This window comes from Miniopterus schreibersii (assembly GCF_964146895.1).
Source record: "Miniopterus schreibersii genome assembly, chromosome: 1".
In the NCBI taxonomy this organism is placed as follows: Eukaryota; Metazoa; Chordata; class Mammalia; order Chiroptera; family Miniopteridae; genus Miniopterus; species Miniopterus schreibersii.
The window spans coordinates 84,607,901-84,616,746 of record NC_138101.1 but is presented as its reverse complement, the minus strand read 5'-3'; positions in this window follow the sequence as shown (position 1 = coordinate 84,616,746).

Genomic DNA, 8,846 nt, shown 5'->3' with positions numbered 1-8,846 from the left:
CATCAAAAAAAATTATACTCCATGATCAAATGGGGTCCATTCCAGGGCATAGGGATGGTTCAACATATGCAAATCAACCAATGCAATACACCCTATTAACAAAACAAAGAATAAAAAACCATATGACCCTATCAATAGATGTGTAAAAAGCATTTTAAGATACAACATCCATTTATAATTAAAACACTCAATAAAATGGGTATAGATGGAAACTACCTCAACATAATAAAGGCCATATATGACAAACTCTCAGCTAATAGCACACTCAATGGTGAAAATCTGAAAGTTTTTCCTCTGAAATCAGGAACAAGACAAGGATGCCCACTCTCATTAACAGTTCTGGAACTCCTAGCCAGAGCAATCAGGCAAGACAAAGAAATAAAAGGCATCCAAATTGGGAAAGAAGAAGTATAAGTGTAATTTTTTGCAAATGACATGATTCTGTATATAGAAAACCTTAAAGACTCCACCAAAAAACTGTTAGAAACAATAAACAATACAGTAAAGTTGCAGGATGAAAAATCAATGGACAAAAATCCACTGCTTTCCTGTATACTAACAATGAAACTTCAGAAATAAAAAAAATTCCTTTTGCAATTGCAACCAAAAGAATAAACTACCTAGGAATAAACTTAACAAAGGGTATGAAGGACTTATATACTGAAAACTACAAAGCATTATTAAAAGAGATTGAAAAAGGCACAATGAAATGGAAAGATATTCCGTGTTCATGGATTGGAAGAACCAACATAGTTAAAATGCCCATGTTACCCAAAGCAATATATAGATTTAATGTAATGCCATCAAAATCCCAATGTTATTTTTGAAGAAATAGAACAAAAAGTATCAGATTTGTATGGACCCACATAAGACCCCAAATAACCAAAGCAACCCTGAGAAAAAATAACAAATCCGGAAGTATTACACTACCTGACTCCAAATTATACTACAGTGCCATGATAATCAAAACAGCATGGTATTGGCAGAAAAACAGACACACAGATCAATGGAACGGAATTGAGAGCTCAGAAATAAAACCACATGTATATGGGCAAATAATTTTTAACAAAGGAGCCAAAAACACACAGTTGAGAAAAGAAAGCCTCTTCAATAAATGGTACTGGGAAAATTGGAAAGTCACATGCAAAAGAATGAAACTGGATTACAGTTTGTTCTCATGTACAAAAATTAATTCAGAATGGATCAAAGACCTAAATATATGATCTGAAACAATAAATTGCATAGAAGAAAACAGAGGCATTAAACTTGTGGACCTTGGTTGTAGAGAACATTTTATGAATTTGACCTCAAAAGCAAGGGAAGTGAAGGTAAAAGTAAATGAATGGGACGATATTAAACGAAAAATCTTCTGCAAGGAAAAGAAATGACAAAATGAAAAGACAACTAACAGAATGGGAGATGATATTTGCAAACAACAGCTCCAACAAGGGGTTAATATTCAAAAAATATAAAAAACTCACCACAAAACAAACACACAATCCAATTAACAAGTGGACAGGGGAACTGAACAGACACCTCTTCCAAGAAGACATACAAACAGCCATCATGTATGTCTATGTAAAGACATACATCATATATGTAAAGATGCTCAACTTCACTAGCTATTAGGGAAATGCACATCAAAACTACAATGATACCACCTCACACCTGTAAAATAGCTATTATCAATAAGACAGGTACTAGCAACTGTTGGAGAGGTTGTCAAGAAAAAGGAGTCCTCATTCACTGCTGGTAGGAATGTAAACTAGTACAGCCACTATGGAAAACAGTGTGACGGTTCATCAAAAAATGAATAATAGAGTTACCATATGAACCCCTCAAGCCTTCTTCTGGGTATCTACCTGAAAAACTTAAAATTTATCTGCAAAGTTTTATTCACCTCTGTTCACTGCAGCATTATTCAGGGTGGCCAAGACATGAAGACAACCGAAGGGTCCTTTGACAGAGGACTGGATAAAGGTGATGTACTACATATATACTATGGAATATACTCAGCCATAAGGAAAAATGAAATACTGCCATTTGCAACAACATGGATGGACCTTGAGAATATTATGCTAAGTGAATAAGTCAGTCAGAAAAAGCCAAGAACCATATGATTACACTTATACAGAGACATAAAACTGAAACTCATAGACACAGACAACCGTATGGTGGTTACCAGAAGGAAGGGGGTGGGCAGTGGCAAGGGGGCCAAATATATGGTGATGGAAGATGATTTGAATTTGGGTGTGTGTGGGCACACAGAGCAATATACAGATCGTGTATCATAGAAATAAATGTACACTTGAAACTTATATGATCCTATTAACCAATGTCACCCTAATAAATTTATTTTTTTCAAAAAGCAAGATCACCCAGTAGGAAAGTAATGGGTAAACTGTAGGGGAGAAAGCTGGTAGACCCTTCTATAGACAACTGCTCAAGTCTGGTGACTGCTCCGTAACTACTATTTTTCTTAGTTCTCAGATCTTCACCTCCACATTTCCAGATCTCAGGCCTGTACTAATAAAACTCAAGCCCATCAGCATGTGTAATACCCACTTCCTTTTAGAAAATGATGTATTCCTTTTCCCTCAAAGTAACAGCCGAATTTTTAAATTTCCATGTGAAATCAGCTAGCCCTGCCAAGGTGTACCCATCTGTACAACAGACACTCTCTTTTTCATTGTCTAAAAATCCCAGGGCAACCCAGACAATCAAGACCCCAAAGTAGAGGTTAACTTTCCTCCTCGAGAACAAAACAGGATAATGACACATATCAGTTTCCTCTGGTCAATATAAACTTAATAATTAAATTATTTGAGGTTTCAATTGAAGGTGCTGTCCCTGAAGTAACTGATCCTAAGATTTTTTTTGTCTATTAGTTCCTATAAGGTTAGTAGCTAAGCTGCCGAGTTGTCCTCGGAATTAATGAGTTAGTAAGTGCTTGTGGTGATCACAAAGCTCAGCAAATCTGAGTTAAAGAAAGGAACTGGAAAGATCAAATGGTTTTACTTTCAGAGGGGAGCCAGAGTCAGATGAAGCCTACACCAGGCCTACTGTCAAATGTTATTGAAGGGCAGAACCAGATCTCAGATCCACTGTGGAGACAGGGCATGTAGAGATTGACAAAAACTAACGACAAAACCTCAGAGATGTGAAGCCGTCCATGGTGAGAAGATTTTGATGCAAACTGCTCTGGATAACTTGAGAATAGATTGAAGTTTTTCAGAGCTCTCCAAGGAAGCACCTAAACATGATTTAGTCAACAGAGAAGCTATTCAGATGTCAGTCGTGAAGCCGGTTGGTTCTCATAAACCTGCTCGGCTTTTAAAGATCATGGCCATGCAGTCCAAGTGCATCCTCATTATGAGGGCCTGCCCTGGAGATGTAAGGAGCTTGTAGAGAAACTGAACCTAACATCCGTCTCCTGTATGCCTCCCATTTACAGGTAGCCGGATTTCATACCTGCACCCCACTACCCTGGGGTGCAGCGTAAACACAGGCAGGGCAGATGAGAGTGAAGAAAAGATAGGATTGTCAACAAGAAAAGGAAACTACTGCCTTAGCGGACGCCGATTCCCTGCTGCAGGCAGTGGGCATGTTAAGAAATGTCATCTACACCTGTGCTGCTTCAGCTCTCAATGCAGGGCAATTATCATTTTCAAACATTTCAAAAATGTGTCAAAAAGAGAAAATCAATGAGAGTCCCTTAGAGCCTGCAACTCTAGGCCATGTAGGAACCCCAACCTCCACCTAGGGACTGGCTTATTATTTTCTGATTCCCATCACTTTGAAGACGCACAGAAATGTACTTGGCCACCCAGAGTAAGTACACTTCATAAATGCCAAGATCTCTTGATAAATGTTAATTGACCCCTTTTTAATGTACATGCCTCTTAACAGCTGCAACAAACTTTACTTGGAACTTTTGAACTTCTACCAGATATTCTCCTGACAATTTTTTTCAGTGAACTTTACAAACATCTGGGGGTTGCAGAATAACATTGGGCTCTTTTTCGCCCCAGATTTCTTGGTACAATTGCAATTTAGATTTCCTTCCAAGAGGATTTATTGTGGCGTGAGCCTTGATAGAATGTGAAGGAAATTTCTCCAACTGCACTTTGGCTGTTAGCCTAGAGGATGAGATGCATAAATTATTCTAAATGCCATAGGACCTTGCATTTTATTTCCTTCTAGAATGCTTTAAATCTGTGTCAGAATGCCTTGAAGTGAGATACTGAACAAGCAGGAGTACAACTCAAGAAGCAGAATTAGGGACTTGCAAAAAAAATGAAACATCCCTTTTGGTAAAACGCTGTCATTTGGAATTTAATTAGATGTCATTCTTTTGAGGAACTGTGTTATTTGAACAAGACCAGAGATCTCAGCGTGTTAAGCAGTAGTCCGGCAAATAAGAAAGAAGCACTGCTGTTAGCAAGAAAAGTGAAAAGCAGGGCTGCCGTATCACAGAAGACTCCAGGGTGTCCACCTGGAACACAATAAAGAAGGGGGGGGGGGAGTCATGTGGCTTTTCTATTGTTTTATCTGTGCCTTGATATGAAGCGTTATTGAGGCTCTGGGGTGGGAGTTCCTTTCCTTCACATAGATTGCCGCAGTCAGTTTGATTTCCTGACATAAAATCACAACCGAGAGCTGACTGGGCCGGTAATCAGGGCTCAGAGAGAGGGAGGGGACCATTCAGTTCCCCCTAAAACAGGATGGAAGGCCAAGTGGTGATTGCTCTCGCCCTTCTGATAAATGTCCAACCAGGGTCCCCTTATCATCAAGAGCTTCCTCAGGGGCATCTGCTCTCAAGTTTACATGTCAGTTTCCTGAGATAAGTTTTCTCTCTGCCGATAACATGAAATATTAGGCCATCTGACACCTACCAATGTAGCAATCAAGGAGATGAACTCTGTGACATGTTGCAACTGACCTCTCAGAGTCTGGGTTTCTTTATCGATAAAATGAGGATTGAAATAGTAGCTTCCCTAGGATTATTGTGACACATAAATGACCTAAATTACTTAGTGTTGCATCATGCCAAACACCCCATAAAAGTGAGTTATGCCATCACAATTGTTTATGAAAGATGCATTGATTTTGGTAGCAAAAAATGCTGTCTTGGTCCTTAAGAAGACAAATTTAAGGCAAAAAAGCAGAGAGGAGCAATGAACTAAAAGAACAAAGATTGGGAAATAAACAGTTCAAACTAGAATTGCCCAGGAGGAAAGCTACTTTCCTTAGAGGCGTCCATCTTACTCGCTCTCACTGCAAGTCTCATTTCCCTCTACTGTCTTTGTCAGTCTATTCTTTATCCATTTGGAGAGATTTATCAGAGTGAAAAGGAGGTTTAAACCTCAGTAATACAAAATCAAAAATTAGCTCTGGCCGGGTAGCTTGATTGGGTGGAGTGTCACCCTGTACACCAAAAGGTTGTGGTTTTGATTCCTGGTGGGGGCTTACGTCTGGGTGGGGGTTTGATACATGGTCAAGGTTCCTATGGGAGGCAGCCAATGGATGTTTCTCACATCGATGTTTCTCTTTCCTTTCCTCTCTCTCTAAAATCAATAAAAACGTATCTTTGGGTGAGGATTAAAAAAATAATAATAATAAATAAATAAATAAATAAATAAATAAATAAATTCCAAAACACAACAAGAAATCTGCAGTAAGAACATTTGGTTATAGAATTTAAAGAGGTCCCCCCCCCCCACACACACACACAGTTGACCCTGAACAACCCAGGGTCAGTCGAAAATTCGCATATAACTTTTAACTCACCAAAAACATAACTACTAATAGCCTACTGTTGACCAGAAGCCTTATCAATGACCAGAGCCCAATAAGAGAAGTAGTTGAAGTGTGGATTTAATCCTTAATTGACTGCTTGAGAAGGGAAACAGACCAGCCTCTCCAGGGCCTCAAAACTGGATCAAGATGGCATTACAAGAAAACCATATTACAGCGAAACAGTGAAGATATTGAGAATTGGTCAGATTATGGCTATATTTGGAGGAGCCAATAAGGCCTGCTAAGATATGGGATGTGACAGAAAGAGGGCTGAAGTCCAGGTTTGGGGCTTGAGTCTGGAAAAATGGAGTTGCCGTTAACAAACCTGAGCAAGACTGAGAAAAGAACAGGTTTTTAAGAAAACATTAGAAGCTCAGTGTAGAATATCTCATATTTGAAATGTCATTTTATTTTATTTTTACAAGACATCTAAGTGAAGATGTTGAACAGAAAATGGATTTATGGATCTGAAGTTCAAGAGAGATGTCTGGATTAGAGATATAAATTTGGAGGTGCCTGACATAAATATGGTATTTAAGGCCATAAGACCAATGAGATCATCCAAGAAATGAATGAAAAAAAAAAAAAAATGTAGCCTAATGACTGTCTCTGGGGCTTTCCAACATGAAGAAGTTGGGTTGCTGAGGAGGAACAAACAGCGGAGGAGACTGAGAAGAACCCAGTGGACAGAAGGAAAAGCAGTGAAGTAAAGTCTAAGGGGCCCAGTGAGCAAAGTGTTTTGAGGATACAGAAATGTTCAAAATCACTGGCAATCAAACTCACATATCAAAATGACAGTAAGATACCATTTTTTACTATTAGATTAAGAAGTAAAAGAAATCCTTCATGTCAAGAACACAGTGAAGTAGTTATATCATTTTATACCATAATTGGGAAAATAATTGTGTTGAAATTTCTGGTATTACAGCCCAGAAAAATAATGATTCCAAAGTATATTTAATGACACATGAAAGTCGTGATACCGCATTAATTGAGGAAAACAAGAAAAAGTCTTTTATTGTAATAATAAGACTAATAATTTCCTACTGTGTCCAAGGCACTGTGCTAATAATTTATATACATTGTCTCTAATTCTATAAAGTAGGCATTAAGAGAAAGCAGAGGCTCAAAAATTAATAGACTGGACCATATTTTATTTGATTATATTACTACACTTTAGAACTGATGACAGCATAGGAATAAAATGATAACCAAAAAAGAACCAGCCCCTGCCCTGGTGGAGTGGATACTCTAAATGTGGGGAGCAGCTATTAAATACATTAATTTTTAAAATACAAATATATATATCATATATATATGAGCAAATATATATATCATGATATATATATGAACAAAATTGTGATAAGAGCTATGAAGTAAAAGTACAAAGTTATAAATCAGCATTTAATGGGATTACAGCCAAATCTGGAAGTTAGAAAAGAAATGGGCCCCTAATTCTTTAAGAATTCTATCAACTCCTCTCAAACATTAGATATGCACACACTGATATCTCATTTTCTGTATCAGAGATTAGCCAATGCTAAATGGCCTTGAAAAATAATGAGACTATTGATTCCATTTGTGATTCAAGCAATAGTGGAAGGGAATAAAGAAAAGAATAACTATGTCTTTCACCTTCTCCAAAGATCTAGAAGATTTATTCTAAGGTGAAAAATCAGTTTAAAAGTCCTTCCTCCAAATTCTTGGGTCTCTCAATTTAAAGACTTTAAAAAAATCAGTAGTGGAATTTTTTTGACATGTTACCATATAGTTGACCTTTAAAATACCTCGCTGAAATATTACTCTGCAATAAAAAAGAATGAAATCTTACCATTTGTGACAATATGGATGGGCCTAGAGGGTATTGTGCTAAGTGAAAGAAGTGAGACAGAGAAAGACAAGTACCATATGATTTCACTTATTGTGGAATCTAAAAACCAAAATAAACTAACAAAACAGAAGGAGACTCATAGATACAGAGATGAGGCTGATGGTTGCAACGGGGAGGGGGGTTAGGGCACTGGGTAAAAGAGGTTGAAGGGACTAAGAAGCACAAATTGGTAGTTACAGAATAGTCATGGGGCGGTAGATAAGCATCGGAAATATGGACAATAATATGGTGATAACTATGTGTGGTGCCAATTGGGGTGCTGAAAATATCGAGAGGAACTCTATGTAAATTATATGATTGTCTAACCACTAAGCTATACACCCAAAACCAATATATATTAAAAAAAAAATCTGACTATTTTTAATTATTGTTAAAATGATAATATTAACTTTGCTTACATTCCTAAATTATGTAAAATGGTCTCCATTTGCGAAATATGCATTTTTAGACACTTGTAGTTTTTTAACCAATTCTATGCACTTATCATAGGTGCTTTTTAAGTGATCTTATATATACTGTCTTTTTAATGTCCCATATTACATCTTGTTACTGAAATAAAATGCATTATAAGACACCCACACAAATAATAAAGACAGAAAAAAAATCTCACTCTGAAACTCACAGGCAAGAGTCTACACTAAGTGCCCTCAAGCAGCAGGCCCAGCTCAGCACGCCTCAACCTGAGCTCTGTGGGACTCAAGAGCTACTTTGTGCTTCTTACTTGCTCACTTAAGTGTACTGTAAACATTGCCTGTGACATTCTTGTCCTGGAGATTCAGTCTGCAGTGGCTTAGTAAATGTTATCTCCATGTTCCCCACCCTCCAATGAGTTCTCTTCACAATCTAGCTGAAGCTTAACCCTCTTTCCCCAGCACACTGACCTTCTCACTATTTCCTCCCACAGGCCCACCATGCTCCATACTCGGGCTCCGAGTCTTTCCACGGCGTTCACTGTCCCATCTGCTCCTCTCTCCATCCCTCCTTGCAACCAGGTCTCTGCTCAAATGTCATTTTCTCACAGCTGCCTTCCCTGACTAGCCCATATATAGAATCTTCTCCCTTCTCTCTCTAATCCTCAGCACCGGTTGTCTTCATAGCACTTGCGGCTACCTGTTCTATATTATTTGTTTATTGTTGGTCTCCCCAGGTGAATGGA